Source organism: Nyctereutes procyonoides, unplaced genomic scaffold (assembly GCF_905146905.1).
Source record: "Nyctereutes procyonoides isolate TBG_1078 unplaced genomic scaffold, NYPRO_anot_genome, whole genome shotgun sequence".
NCBI classification, from domain to species: domain Eukaryota; kingdom Metazoa; phylum Chordata; class Mammalia; order Carnivora; family Canidae; genus Nyctereutes; species Nyctereutes procyonoides.
Genome location: NW_026575159.1, coordinates 14,917,272 through 14,933,815, shown reverse-complemented (window position 1 = coordinate 14,933,815; position 16,544 = coordinate 14,917,272). Strand labels below are relative to the sequence as shown.

At 42.2% G+C, this 16,544-nt stretch overlaps 1 pseudogene; it reads left to right on the top strand.

Annotated features, from left to right (window-relative positions):
- The first annotated feature begins 1,461 nt into the window (after nt 1–1,461).
- The window catches only part of LOC129502388 (synaptotagmin-17-like), a 92,813-nt pseudogene continuing 77,730 nt past the window's right edge, over nt 1,462–16,544 (top strand).

Below are 16,544 nucleotides of genomic sequence, written 5' to 3'. Positions count from 1 at the left end.
ACCCTATGAAGGGAGTTCTGTTATCTGATGGGGGGGTGGTGGGAAGCATGATCCAGAATTAAACAGTTCTCCCCTGACAGCTGGGTGATAGTGATAGAGTATGTGTTTGATGAGGGCCTGTACCTCCTCAGACTCTGACCCGGACAACTTCCCAGGGCCCTTCCAGCTCCGCGGACAGCCCCTTAAAGCCAAATTCTGAGATCATTTCACAGAATGTCTTCTCCCAGTTACCCCAGGAGCAGAACTGAGCTGTCTCCCTCACGATGCCACCAAAGGCCCCAAGATGTCCTGTGGGCTGTTATTTTGGCCTGTATGATGCCATCATTGGATTATCCCACTTTTCCAGATAATCCTTGCTGTGGGTTATCCAGGAATTCCACAATAAAACACTCCACGGAGAGAAAAGGTTTTGGCTTTTGACACAAAGATTTAATATACTTGTAGCTTTTGGAACACAATATTTCTCCCAAAAAACTTTACCATCAAATGGTGACATTTGTCAAGACTAAAAAGCTATAATTCTATTCACAGTCTACTTTGAAGTCAAACACTAAAATTGCATTTACTGGACATAGATTTAGAAACCTCTATTTTCAAAGTAACCACAGACCAATTTTTTATGGTGGAGTCTTATATCAGAGGAAATTTCATAGTGGTTCTCCTTCTGAAAGGATTTCACAGCATTATGCTTGTGAGCTCAGGCTTTGGGACCAGTTGCACGTGTTTAAACCCCAGCTCCAGCACTTATTCTGTGTGACCCAGTATTTCCCAATCTGTAAAATGGGGACAAATCAATGACTCTTTTTTTTTTAACATACAGTGTTTTGTTCGTTCCTGGTGTACAATCTAGTGATTCAACAATTCCATACATCACCCAGCACACATCACAGCCAGTGATGCTCTGAATGAAGAGTACAGGGCCCAGAATGTTAGACACAATTGCACAATATAATGCCTGGTCTGCATGAGTATTTGCCAGATTGTGTAAGTGATATAAGGTGATATGGCATTTTATTCTGTTCCATTTAGAACCCTCCCAGTGATCAAACAGAAATCTCCTCATACCACTCCCAGGCTATCTTTCAACACAGTACTAAAGATCAATGCCTAGGTGGAGTCCAATTCTGATTCAGTATCAGAGCATACCCCATGGCTCCAGAATGTGCATTCCCTAAGCTAAATGTACCCATGATTGAGGTGATGCCAATTTGTACTTCCACAACTGAAGGGTGTAAAGGACTTTATAGTGCAGTTGTCAAAAGCCCAGCTTTAGGGCGCCTGGGTGGCTCAGTGTTTGAGCGTCTGCCTTTGGCACAGGATGTGATCCCAGGGTCCTGGGATCGAATCCTGCATCAGGTTCTCCGCAGGGAACCTGCTTCTCCCTCTGCCTATGTCTCTGCCCCTCTCTGTGTCTCTCATTAATAAATACATAATTTTTTTAAAAAGCCCAGTTTTAGAGTCATGCAGACACATATTAAGGGTGTCACCTTTTGTGTGGCCTTGGACAGGTAGGTCTCTGAACTTCTCCACTCCTCAGCTTTCATATTTTTAAATGGGCTTTACAATAATCCATCTCCATAGTCTTACTATGAGGATTAAGTCTGATGTGATAGACACTGCGCTAAACACTTGATAAATATCGTCTTGATAAACACTATGTCTTCAATGAGTTCAGAAATCCCTTAAGGCTTTCAATGGATTCTCACATTTTTTTTTTAACTAGAACGTAGCAAATGTAAATGTAAAATGGTGCGGTAACTATGGAAGTTTATTAAAAAATTAAATATAGGATTACTATGTGATCCAGCAATTCTATCCCTAGGTATATACACCCCCCCCAAAAAAAAATGAAAACATGCATCCACGCAAAAACATGTACACAAATGTTTATAGCAGCTGGAGTCATAATACCCCAAATGTGAAAACAACCCAAACATCCATCACCTGATGAATGGATAAACACTACCAAATACTATTCAGCAATAAAAAGAAATTAAGCACTAATACATTGTACAACATAGACCTCTGAAACTTCATGCTAAGTGAAAGAAACCAGACACAAAGACCACATGTTGTACAAGTCCATTTAAAAGGAATATCCTGAATCTACAGAGACTGAGTCGAGCCTAGGCCTGGGAGGGAGGAGACGAGGAGCCAAGCTGCTGTGGGGTTTCTTTTCTGGGCTGATGAAAATGTTCTAAAAGTGATGATGACTGCATAACTGTATAAAGACACTAAACACCATTGATTTATACACTTAAAACAGGTGAACTTTATAGTATGTAAATTATATCTCAGTAAAGCTATTTACGAAGAATATATGTAATGGTAACTATATATATTTTAGGTTCTTAGCTTGGAATGTCCAACATGGCTTTGTGTATTGCAAACATTGCAAATGTAGCTATTGAATAAAGAGCCGAATAGAGAAGTCTAACTTCTCCTCTGAAATGTTTTGCTATTGCTAGAGTCTCCACTCTCTTCCAAACCAGAAATCAGGGTGAATCAAGTGCCAAAGCAAACCTAAAGAAGCTGGAAGTGGAAAACTTTGTTCCTGCAGTGAGGTGTTGGTGTAGGAACTAGACCCCATGCTCCATGGTTCTTTGATCTAAAAGAGTGATAATTTCTCACCTACAAATACGTTCTCTTTCATATGCAAACAGTCTCAAGATCATAATTATGTTTTAACAAGGTCATTAGGTTAAAAGATTTTACTTACTTAGTCACACATTGTTGAGTGAATTTTTCCCCTACGCTTATGAGTTGTTTCAGGAAAGTCACCTAATTTATTCATTCGTTAGCACTTAGAGATCAGCTACTCTGCACCAGGAACTAATCCAGGGAGTTGTTAGATATGCTCAAATTATTGATCTATTTGGGCATCATCAAACGGGTCCAGGTATCCTTATGGAGGCCAAACAGGAATATAAAGTTAATTAAATTAAGGTTTGGTCAGCCATCCAGAAAAACTAAAAAGGACACTTTGGTCTCCTACGATTTTTAAGCAAAGAATGGTGATGCACTACTGTCCACTGAGAAACCATCTCTTATTACTCTTGTCCTATGTCTTCTACATCCATTAAAGTAGTATCGATCCAAAGAGAAAGTTGAAAAGGATTATTTTCCAATGAAAAACCCAATTCTCCAAACTCGGATTCCAACTACAGTTTCCAACACAACAAAAAGGGAGAAGTGCCACAGGAGACAGCACGATCCACTGAGGCACCAAGCCTGAGTCCTCCAGCCTCCTCTGCGCACTAAGCTTTTCCTTGGCTGTTCCCTTCGGCTTTCAACTGGCTTCAATTACCTCTAGATTTAGCTTGAGCAAACAACAAAGTATTGAAAACTCAATTTTCCATTCTTCAAAGTACATTACTAGAAAAAGTGAAATGCAAGGCAACAAAGAACATTTAATCATTAGGATCTTGCCCCTTGCTGCGGTGAAACCGCACAGCTTGGCCCACTTCCAAGGCTAGAATTAATGAATGAGCAGGATTCTCAAGGAAAGCCTTTAACTACAGCCTGCTTAGCCCACAGAGCCTGCCCCTTTATTGCTCTTGGCATGTCTGCCTGTGTTTCTAATGGATCACCTTCCCTCAGGAACACGCACAGAGAGAAAGGTACAGCCTTATGAATTCATGTTTCCATTTCTTGTCTTTAGAAACAGACTTAAGGAGATTTAATTATGCTCCAGCAGAAAAGTCTTAAAACAAAGCAATTGTGTTCCTCCATCGCCATTTCTCAGCAGTGGTGAATTTGGCACTTGCTTGTGGCCATGGTCCTGGGCTCCAGTATCTTAACCCCAAATCTTCCCTAAGATGGGATCTATGGGCTCTCAAGGCATTGGCACCATAGGTCTCTCTCTACTTACCTCCTCCTTCCTTAAGAAGGGACTGTCATAGAGTCAGGACCAAGGGCAATGCTGGCTACATCCTGGGGGCAGAGACGTTATTAGGCTAGAATAGTGAAGAGCTTTTCGCTTCTATCCCCTCGAGTCCTCTCCTTATTGCTTCTGTTGGGCTGCCCTAATACTGGAGCGGGAAACAGGCCTGATCAGCCTTGTGACATTTGCTGCGTGTAGGACCCCCCAATAGTCACACTCTGTTTTTATAGGAATGTCATTCCAGTTTCCCTGTTGGGAGTTCCTTCTGACCTCTCCAGACACAGCCTGGGAACTGTCAATGAATCACCCTACACATCTCTGACCAAAGGGCAAGCATATGACATAAGCTCAGGTTACATATGTCCTCCCCACAAAATTCAAATCTTCAATGATAAAAAATGATAAAATGATGACATGTATCATACAGATCACAATGATTTAAAAAAGGAAACTAGGGCAACCCCGGTGGCGCAGCGGTTTGGCGCCGCCTGCAGCCTGGGGTGTGACCCTGGAGACCCAGGATCAAGTCCCACATCGGGCTCCCTGCATGGAGCCTGCTTCTCCTTCTCCCTGTGTCTCTGCCTCTCTCTCTCTCTCTCTCTCTCTCTCTGTCTATGAATAAATAAATAAAATCTTTAAAATAAATAAATAAAAATAAAAAAGGAAACTAGACACAGTCAAAATCTTTTCTCAGGGAAAGGAGTGTTTAAGGGAAAATATTTAATTAGTTCCTGCTCTTCCCCTCCCACTGCCCCCAACGCGTACAGACAGCTGCTCCAGGTCTTGCTCTTCGGCCTCCTTTCTGTTCCTTGAGCAATGCCATATCCTTCCAGTAAATTCCCTCTTTGCACAAGTTAACCAGAGTCCATTTCTGTTACTTGAAACCAAGCAGCTGCATAATAGGGTGGATTTTTCTCAGTTTAATAAAGCCAACTCAAGGATATAACTAAGAATCTGGCCTCTAAAGATGACCCATGCTTCCAGTCCTTCAGGGAAATCTTTAGAAATGGATCTTATATTTGTGTAGCACTTTACAGCCTTAAAGCACTTTCTCTCCTTCCTCTTTCCCTCTCTCTCTCTATCTCCTTCTCTCTCCTTCCTCTCTCTCTCTTTCTCCCTCTCCCTCTGTCTCTCTCCCTCTCTGTCTCTCTCCTTCTTTCTCCCTCTATCTCTCTCTCTTTTTTAAAGATTTTATTTATTTATTCATGAGACACACACACAGAGGCAGAGACTTAGGCAGAGGGAGAAGCAGGCTCCTCGCATGGAGCCCGACGCAGGACTCCATCCCAGGACCCCCGGATCACATCCTGAGCCAATGGCAGATGCTCAACCACTGAGCCACCCAGGTGTCCCCCTCTGTCTTTCTCCCCCCCTCTCCCTCTCTGCATCGGTCTTTCTCCACACACACATATGGGTATGCACATATATATAAGTACATGCTCACTTATATATACACGGAGAGAGAAACAGGGAAACAGAGGACAGAGAAACAGAGGATCATTCTTAATTGAGACTAAACAACCAAACAACTCTGTGACATAGGCAGCTGTTGTTCACAGAAATTATAACTGAAAAAAAAAAAAAGAAATTACAACTGAAACACAGGGCAGCCCCGGTGGCTCAGTTGTTTAGCACCTGCCTGCAGCCCAGGGCATGATCCTGGAGACCCAGGATCGAGTCCCGCGTCAGGCTCCCTGCATGGAGCCTGCTTCTCCCTCTGCCTGTGTCTCTGCCTCTCTCTCTCTGTGTCTGTCATGAATAAATAAATAAAATCTTTAAAAAAGGCTTTAAAATAAAGAAATTATAACTGAAAGAAATTATATCACACAAAATGTAAAGTGAGCTGCTCAGAAAGCCAGTGGGGTTGTAAAGTCCTCAGATTACCTGGGTCCAATGCAGAAGGCTTTCAAGCAAACAAAACACAAAAGGATACAACTAAATGTTTTGATGCTTACAAATGAAGCACTATAGATGTCGTATCTCTATTAATCCTCTTCATGGCCCTCCTAAAATACTTTAACCCTAGGAAGTAACTGAGCATGTTAAGTAAATTGTTCTGTTCTCAACCAGCAAATTACAAAAGGTGAGAAAGACCACGGAAGCTCCCAGAGAAAGGAGTTTGACCGTAAAGTCTGTGTCCTACACCCTATATCATAGCGATTCTCTGCAATGGCAGGGGAGTGGGGTGGGGGGGTGGGGGGGTGCCAGAGACCATTAATGGATTTAAATCAGAATGAATTTTCAGTAAACGTTACTTGGTAATTGGTTTAACTGTGAGGGGAGCAGACCCCTACTACTGAACATAAATCAATATTAATTCAGTGTAGATTAAAGGGTTTAATGCTTAAAAATAAAACAATAAACCAAGTACAACAAAATATAAGCAAGATTCTTCTGCTCTCAGAGTGAGGAAAGCCTTTCTAAGCAGAAAAACAAAGAAAGCATCTCAAAAGAAATTATTGATACGTTTGACTGCATACCAATTAAAACCATCTGTAGCACAGAAACTACTATAAATTGAGTTCAAAGACAAACAGGAAAAATATTTCCAAAATACACGATGCAAGGTAAATGGTTTTAGTATATAAATATTTCTCCTAAATATCAGAGAGAGAGACAGAACATGAGAGACTCCTAACTCCGGGAAATGAACAAGGGGTAGTGGAAGGGGAGGTGGGCGGGGGGGACTGGGTGACTGGGTGACAGGCACTGAGGGGGGCACTTGGTGGGATGAGCACTGGGTGTTATGCTATATGTTGGCAAATTGAACTCCAATAAAAAATTATACAAAAAAATATTTCTCCTAAAACAAAAAGAAATCAACACTTCAATTTTTTAAATATATGCAACAGTTGCAAATAGATCAGAGGAGAGATTATATATATATAATAATATATATATAGGCAGAACACATCTAATTAAAAATGTAGGTATTCCTATAATAAATACAAATTGAGGAAATACAAACTTCTATTTCTTACTCACTACACTGATAAAAGTTTCTGAAGAAGCATCAATACCATTACAACAGGGTAAGCAGTCAAGGGCACGGAGACAGCATAGTGAACACTTGAGGAATTTGTACCCAATGTCTTAAGTGATGTCTGTATGACGTGTCTCCATGGGGAAGAGTCTTAAAATACACTTATATGATAAAAATGTGATGCAGTTATTGGGTGACAGGATCATTTTTGTCTTTTTTTTCTTTTAAGATTTTATTTATTGATTCATAAGAGACACAGAGGAGAGCGACAGACACAGGCAGAGGGAGAAGCAGGCTCCATGCAGGGAGCCTGATGCAGGACTTGATCCCAGGACCCCAGGATCATGCCCTGAGCTGGGGGCAGACGCTCAACCACTGAGCCACCCAGGCATCCCTGTCTTCTTCTTTTATATATATCTATATGTTCTGAGTTTTTACAATGAATACCTACAGGAAAATGTGTGTATTCACACATATATACACACACTGCTACTTTTATGTGTATGTTTATAGGCTTGCACACATATAAATAAATTTTTTGAAATGTAGGCATATTTAAGTTTATATGTATTTGAGTATATGTGTGTGTGTGTGTGTGTGTACTGAGAAGTTCAAACTCAGTGGGGTATAAACAAGAAACCATTCTGTTCTCATCTGTGAAATCTCCCCTTTCCCTCCATTTTGACACCCTAGGCATAGGTCTACAATTTCTGAACACTTTCAGTTATTTGAAAACTCGGTCCTTTCATTTTATTTATTTTTGTTAATGGATTATTTATTTATTTATTTATTTGAGAGAGAGAGAGGGAATGAGTGTGGTGGAAGGGAGGGCAGAGTCAGAGGGAGAGAAAATCTCAAGCGGACTCCCTCCATGAGCACAGATCCCAGAGCTGGGCTCAATCTCATGACCCTGAGATCATGACCTGAGCTGAAATCAAGAGTCAGACGCTCAACCGACTGAGCAACCCAGCCACCGTGGTCTTCTCATTTTAAAACAGAATTTCTCCCCTGATTCAGTGCTCTCCCTGGATCCAACACCAGGCAGTGTCCTACCTCAGATGGAGAGGGGGCCATGGTCTGCATTTTCTCTAAGTTGGAGTGGGGATGGAGCCTGGTTGGCTTGGCTTCTGGGGCATTTACCTGCTCTCCCTCTTTTGGACCTAGCTCTTTTTCTTTAAAGGACAAAGATGATGATAGATACATAAATGATAGATAGATAGATGATAGATAGATGATAGATAGATAGATAGATAGATAAAAGGAAGGAAAGGAAAGGAAAGGAAGGAAGGAAGGAAGGAAGGAAGGAAGGAAGGAAGGGAGGGAGGAAGGAAGGAAGGAAAAGGAAGGAGGGACCAAGACTGACTGGCAGGTCCAAGCCGCACTTTGTGGCTCTCCCAGCTTTGCCGGCGCAGCCCTGCGTGGAGTGCACTGCAGATCCCTCCTCGCCTGGCTCTCTGATTCGCAGGGTTTGGCTGTGCATCCACTTCTTCCACCCCCTTCTCACTCATTCCTCCGATGCTTCCCCTGAGCTCCTTGCCCAGCCCGGGCTTCTACCAGAGCAACTAAGTGAGGCCTCCGGGCCTTAGCCATCATGGGAGCTGAGTAAGGGAGCCAGAACAAGGGGAAGCTCTTTCTCTCAATTTCTGCCCCATGAGCTTTTTATCCCCAGTGCTCTGCCTCCCACTCCCTCCCTCCATTCTCCACCTGCAGCCAGAGGACACCGTCTAAAACTTACACCCTGTTGCCTCAAAATTTTTCCAGGACCTCTCACATTCTTAGGATGAACTCCAAACCTATTGACAGAAGATGTGAGGTTGGCATCTGGCCTGTCCTTACCCTGGACCAACATCTCCCCCCACCATGTCTTCAGCCTTGCCATGACGAATGTTCACCCCCCCTCCAGGGGGCTCCACTCCTTGTATTTGGTCTTCGAGTGTGCATCCCCTTGCTCTGGCACACTCTCCACCATCCCCAGGGCCCCCACACTTGCCTCCATCCTTCACCCAATCAATCCCTGCTCATTCTTTATATTTCAAGTCAAGCCTCACTCCCTCAGGGAGGCCGCCACCCTGAGGCAAGAAAAGGTCCCCAGGTAGTCTTTCCTTACCTGTCACACACCTGTTGCATACTTTGCAATCCCTTATTTAATTTCTGTGCTTTCATGGAGAGTTGGAATTGTATCTGCCATGGCGACGGGGCTCATACCCCCAGACCTGGCACCTACTCACGTGCCCCATGATAAATGCTTAAATATAAGTGAATTCACAAACTCAGACTGAGTTTGGGCTTAATGCTGCTTAAAGGCATCTGCTGGGTTCTCTGTAGGACACAAGCTGAATAAGCCAAACAAGTTGAGGAAGAGGAGTATTTTCCAAACAGTGGGCACAGCTCAAGGAAAGAACAAGGGAGGCACAGCGTCTGAGGACAGGGACATGGTGGGGGGCATAATGGGGAAGGAGAGGGAGCCCCAGTCAGGATCTACTCAGAGGAAAGGCCATATGGAGAAGGATGCCTGAGCAGGAGCCACGCTGATGGGAATGGGGGCTCAGGAAGGGGTCAGGGGGTCAGGGGGCCAGAACGCCTAATGCTCCCTCCTGCCCTGCCAACTCCTGCCAGCGTCTGCCACTAGCAAACAGTGCAAAGCCACAGCACTTGGACTTGCAAGGATGTGGTCTACCTGGGCCAGGTTTCTGGGGCCCAGTGCGAGTGGAAGAGAAGAGAGAGCAGATCTGGAGGGAAGCCAGCCCCAGCAGGGACAGCCCTCCACATCGCCTCGGTGCCCAGAACACAGGCCGTGGGCATGAACACCTATGCAGATGGATTGGCCGAATATAATAGAATGAAACTGAATTGAAATGAGTTGCTTTGAGCAGAATGGAACCAACCAAACTGCTGAGTAGTTTCCATGTCAAGGGTTGTCTCATCTGGGGCGCCTGGGTTAAGCATGGTCGTGGGTTCAGGTGGTGATCCTGAGTCCTGGGATGGGGCCCAGAATGAGCCCCACACCAAGCTCCCTGCTCAGTGGGAGGGAGATGTGGGTCCATGGTAAGGACAGGTCAGATGCCAACCTCACGTCCTCTGTTTACAGGTTTGGAGCTCTTCCTCAGAGTGTGGGAAGCTCAGAGGGAGTCTGTTTCTCCCCCTCTCTCTCTCTGCCTCTCCCCCTGCTAGTGTCCTCTCTCTCACTCACTCTCAATCAATCAATCAATACCATCTTTTTTTTTTTAAAAAAAGAGTTGTCTCATCTTCCAGTTATAATCATGGATATTGCATTCCTGAATTCCCATATGCGCACTCTAAGCCTCCTGCTTGATTGAGCCCAGTGTAAAATGCACCCCATCCCATGTTGTTAAAGCAATCCCAATGCATCCTGCAATTCACTGCTACATAACCTTTTATATGGCTTGATGTTTTATCTTTCATTACTGGGTCCTTCCTCCCCCCTAAAGTTTGCAAAGCATAATAATTTGGGCAAAGAAATATTGTTTCTACTTGGGGTTTCAAACCCTAAGAGGTAATATACTGTTAAAGGTTCATAGACTGGTATTTTTTTTTAAGTGCAACTTTTACATGGGATTTCCAACATTTTGCAGCAGCATCTGTGCAGCCTCCAGGTGCAGGGATTGGCTCACACACAGCAGCACCTCATGAACACGCAGCTGGCAGTTGGCTCCGTGCAGCTTCTTGGAGCACAGAGCCATCTGAAGAGCAGCTAATGCCCAGGGCAGGTGGTATGCGCGCTGGCATCCCATTAGGAGGGCAGTTAACTGAGTCCTGGGGTGAGAAGAGTCACTCAGACCAGGTCAAGCCGACTCTAAAACAACTGGGCCCCAAATCAGTCATGTTAGTGGAAAAAATTGCCATTTCTAGTAACAACCAGATGATTGGCTTGTCCCCTGCTTACCCAGCCATGTTATTTTAGTTTAGTCCCAATCTTAAAAAAAAAAAAAAAAAAAATTTAATCCACTAATTAAACTTAAACACCATTCAAACAGTTGGACAAGAGAGTCCTTTATGACTTGGGTATTGAGAACAGAACCCAAACTATCTGTTATAGGAGAACTACCCCTTGTCAGACTTTTGGTGTAAAAATGAAAATCATAATAATGATCTCACCCAGTTCGAGTATTCTGTGTAATTAAATCATGCTTTATAATGGGATTATGGTGGCTGTAATGGGATTACAGTGGCTATATGTAGGCTAAAAAATCACCTACCTTGATGTCAAGTTTCTCTCAGTCCGGACGGATAGGACACAGAAAACCCCCACCCCACAGAGAATTAGCGTTTGATCAATCAATAGCATGGTGATCTGATCAGCTGTGTAATGCGGAAACTCCAAAAAACAAACCAAAAAAAAGTACATCATTCACTAAAACCCAGTTGGTCTGTTCATTGCAACAGCAGGATAGAAAGAGAGATGAAAACATAGAACAAAAATTCCAAGAAACAAGTAGAGGCCGAGACAAGCACAATCAAGTAGAGGCCGAGACAAGCACAATCAAATTAAAAAGACAAACCGAGAAAAACACAGGTCACGGGAATTAACTGGGAAACTACAAAACCCAACTTCTCTGGGGTAGGAGCACCATCTGGTGGATAGTACAGATAGTGCAGCCGAGGGTTTCAGATCCTTTCCTCCTCTTTCTCAACTATGCCTTTATTGCAAACCCTAACATCACTTTCCTGGTACATTTGCAATGAGCTGAGTGAAATTAAGTAGAGGGAAAGGCCACTGTGTGGACTGAGCTTCCCTAATTCTTCCTAGGAGAAACAATGACTCCTAGAATATTCCAAATATTAAATATTAAAAAGATGGCTATTGCAAAACAAATCAAAAAACAATGAAGTTTGTCTATAAAGTTTTGCTAATAACAAGTTTCCCACAACTTATTTCTGTTTCCTTTACCTCAATTAATTCATTTATTCATTCAGCAATAAATATTTATTGAGCATATATATAGTATGTGCCCAGGATACCATTATGGGTGCAGGGAATACAGCAGTATTCATATTGCATTTATACAATATATTGTATTTATATAACACCAAGGCACTTGCTGCCTGTGTGGAGCTTTTGTTTCAGTAGGAGATAGTCAGGAAATGAGCAAGCAAACACAAAGTGTAAATGGTATTCAATTTACCATTGAATGGCAATGAATTCAGTTTGCCACTGAACTGGCAGGGTGCTGCAGACAGGACGTGTGGGGAGAGGGAGGGGGTTGCTGTTTCACAGAGGGCAGATAAAAGTAAAATCGAACAGAGACATTAAAGAAGTGAAAGAGTGAGTTCTGTGGCTACAGAGTGGAAACAGAACCAAAGCCGACTAATGGGGTTGAGTCAGACACACCTAAGTTAGAACCCCAGCTCACCAACCTCATTTACCAACTCTGTTACTTGAGCGCTCTCAGCTTCAGCTTCTCCATTGACAAAATGGGAATAACAATGCTTTGCTTTCCTTGTTACACTGTGGGAGGATCAAATGGGGATTCAACGTTGTAAAGGTTAAAGGCCCATAAAGTGCTTTGCACATTGTTAGGTACGTGGCAAGTACACCATAAACATCAGCCAATAGCTATCTTTATCTTGACCCTATGAAATTAGAGACACAGCTACTTGAAAACAGCTTCTTGACTCTGATATTCTTCATGGGACTTTTCAATAATGATAGCTCATATTTACTGAGTACTTACTCTATTCGCTTTATATTACGTTGTCAAGAAACGTTAAAAAGGGGTAATAGTATTTCCATCTTGCACATGAGAACACTGAGGACCAAAGAAGTTAAATTGCTCACTCACACTCCCTGCTCACTCACATAGCCAGCATGAGCCAGGATTCAGACCCATGGTGTCTGACTACAGAATCTGTGTTCTAATACAGTATTGATATTTTTGGTTCCAAATCATAATTTATGCAGAAAATTCTAAGATTATCAAAACCATCTTTTACCTCGTGTTGTGTCCCTGAAAACCAATCCTCAACTGGCTGCACACACAAGGCAAGTGACTGAAGCCAAAATTTGAACTCTGATTTCGAACTTCTTCCAGCTTCATGGAACTCTCATTCCGAACTACTGGATTTAATCACACTATAATTCAAATATGAGAACTACACCCAAACTGCACTTTTCTGACACCAAAATAATTGGTCAGTGAAAAATAAGATTTCAAATCACTGAGTCCAATTGTTTTTCACTTTAGGGAAAACAGATAGCAACCCATTAGGGGGTTGTGAAATTGATTTGGTCAATTGCAACCACTTTCTTTTAAAAAATGGGAAAAAATAGGGATGCCTGGGTGGTTCAGCGGTTGAGTGTCTGTCTGCCTGTAGCTCAGGGCATGATCCTGGAGTCCTGGTGATCGGTCTCCTTGCATGGACTGTGCTTCTTCCTCTGCCTGTGTCTCTGCCCTTCTCTGTGTGTCTCTCATGAATAAATAAATAAAATATTTTTAAAAATGGGAAAAAAACGTAAGACACCACATATAGACACAGATAGTAAGGAGAAGTATTTTTAAGTAAACCTTTGTTTCGTGTGTGTGTGTGTGTGTGTGTGTGCACCCAGACACAACACATGCCCATACATATGTAAGTACTTAGTCCTCTCTGTATTGTAATATAAAATGCATTTCTTACAGTGGGTCTCAAACTATATATCTTGGAAAACACCCAACTAGGTGATGCTCAGTGATCTTCTCGAAGAAATGATGTGTTGTCCAATTATGCTTTTTGCTTTGCAATCTTCTCTGTTGAAATCAGGTATGTGCATCATAAGATAAATCACCAACTTGAGCACTGGGCATAGTTGTAACAGCAGAATGAAGCAAGCCAAATAGTGACACTAACTCTGTGGAAAATATAATGGAGAAAAGGAATGTGCTAGGCTGAGAATATCTCCAACGAGCACATCACAGAACAGTACATACAGCATGATTCTGGTTACTAAGAGAAACAAACCAGGGAAGAATAAAAACAAGACAAAATCAGAGAGGTAGACAAATCATAAGAGACTCTTAACCATAGGAAACAAACTGAGGGTCACTGGAGGGGAGGAGGAGGAGGGGTTGGGACATCTGAGTGATGGGCATTAAGGAGGGCACGTGATGTGATGAGCACTGGGTGTTATATAAGACTGATGAATGACTGACCTCTACCTCTGAAACCAGCAATACACTATATGTTAATTGAATGTAGATAAAAAGAAGAAACAAAAAAAATAATAAGATAAATCCCCAAGATGGAGTTTTCATTTTTACTTAGACATGTTGCTGTCACTGAGAGACCCGCCAACTGTTTACTGATATGTTATCTGCAAACCTGCACCACGAGCAAAATTTTCACTCCTTTCGGTGCTATTACCCTCTCCAAAGACCTGTGTGATATTTTTATCTATCATTGAGAAGACAAGTTATTGTAGTATCAAACACATATTGCCTCATTTTGCTAATTATGAAATGTGTATCACATACTGGAAAAAACAACAACAACAACAATTGCAGGCCTTAAAGGGACGGCCTGGGTTTTCAACCAGTAAGTGAATTTATAGACCATATGTTCAGCTGTCCTCAGGCATTTTTCAAAGTTGGAAATGTCAGGCATTTATATGGTTTATTTGTAAAGCACTAACAATAATTAGAACGTTATGGTCTGATTATTTGCTAAAGTAATTTATTCAAGCAATTCAAGTGGTTGAAATTTAAGGGTGCAAAAAATATCATGTGATACCAAATAAAACTTTATTACTGTTTTTGCACTTACATAATTTAGAAACACCTATTAAAAATAAAAAAAAATAGTTTCCTCCCTTATAAAAAGTTTAATCTTAGCTCATACTTTTAGAGACACAACACAAGGTAAAAGATGGTTTTGATAACCTTAGAATTTTCTGCATAAATTATGATTTGGAACCAAAAATATCAATACTCCAGAATAATCAATAATCAAAAACATCAATCAGTTCTGGTAGTATGGATATCTGAGTCAAAAACCAAAAAAGGGAAAAGCTTAAATGTGTTGGATATTTTAGTTTCACGGTTGGCCTTTCTTGGCATCCTTCAACCAGTGTCAGAACAATTTCTAGAACAAAAGAACAGAGAGTTTCAGAGCTCCTTCTCCACTCACCCCTTCCATATCACTACCATCTTTCATCCACTATTACCATGCTTTCAATGCATAGAACCTTCTGTGGGTAAAGCAGGGAGGACCCAGGCCTGCCACCAGCCCCAACAGCCTCCACGTATGCATCATTTGCTTCTCTCATGCCTTCTGTGTCTCTGCAGTTCTATTCACAAACTGCAAAATATTGACTTCCAAGAAAAGACCTACCATTTGTTTCTACGGCCCTGATTTCCCTGATAATTTCTGATCTCAAATACTTTGCGATCCAATCCCAAGAAACAAGGATGCAATTGTGCCATTACCCCCCCACCCCCCATGTAGCTTCTGTGATAGGTATAATTGATCCATTTTTCCCACTGAGCCCAGACACAGCTTCGGAATCCTCCTCAACACCGCAGTGTGGGTTACCACTATCAGCCCAATAGAGTGGACATGAGATTAAACGTATTTGCCCTTCTGATCATTCACCATGACCATATCTAAAATCAATATTTTGGGATTCAAAATACATCTCGGACTGTCCCTGGCACTTGAAAAAGGACCAAAAATCAATGGTACACAATGTATTTGGTTTTAATGTTTGGATGAGATGGTCATAACATACTGCATAAAAAGGGAACAGATTAGCTTCTCTGGAACAAAGTCGTCATAATTTTTTTAAAAATTTATTTATTTATTCATGAGAGACACAGAGAGAGAGGCAGAGACATAGGCAGAGGGAGAAGCAGGCTCCCTGCGGGGAGCCCAATGCAGGACTCGATCCCAGGACCCCAGGATCACGCCCTGAGCCAAAGACAGAGGCTCAACCACTGAGCTCCCCAGGCGTCCCAGGCGTCATGATTAATATGACCAAACAATGGGAAATCTAGTTAGTCCCCATTTCAAAGGTTTTGTCCCATTGATCAACTGGAAATCAAACTTTTTGTCAAATCAATGGATATTAATTTTTAGGTCTAAACGAAATTGACACTTTAGCAATAATAATGTATTCTTTTTCCTGGAGGATAAGTGTAGTTTAAGCCACATCTCAAAGGGGGAACCAAAGGAGTTTGCTTCAAAAGGATTTGACTTCAAAGAATTTTCAGCTAGGGATGCCCAGGTGGTTCAGTGGTTGAGCGTCTGCCTTTGGTTCAGGGCGTGATCCCGGGTCCTGGGATGGAGTCCTGCATTGCCCGCCCCCCCCACACACACACACAGGGAGCCCGCTTCTCCCTCTGCCTCTGTCTCTGTCTCTGTGTCTCTCATGAATAAATAAATAAAATCTTAAAAAAAATAATTTCAGCTAGGAGAAAATAGGAACTTTTCAGTAATGACAAGATAATACATGTAATTTACTAATTTATAGTTTATATTAGGCTACACTAAGGCATTTATCCCTCTCTTACTCAAAAAGGAGGCAAGCTTTCACGTTTTATCCCCTGGAAAGTGGGCAAGATCCCCACAAAAGAAACAGAATATACAATCTAAAGAAAAGACCTGCTCTTCCCCAACGTCAGCATTATACAGAAAACAGTATTTGAGTTTCTTTCAGAAGAGAGAGGTTTAGTTTAGATGTACGTT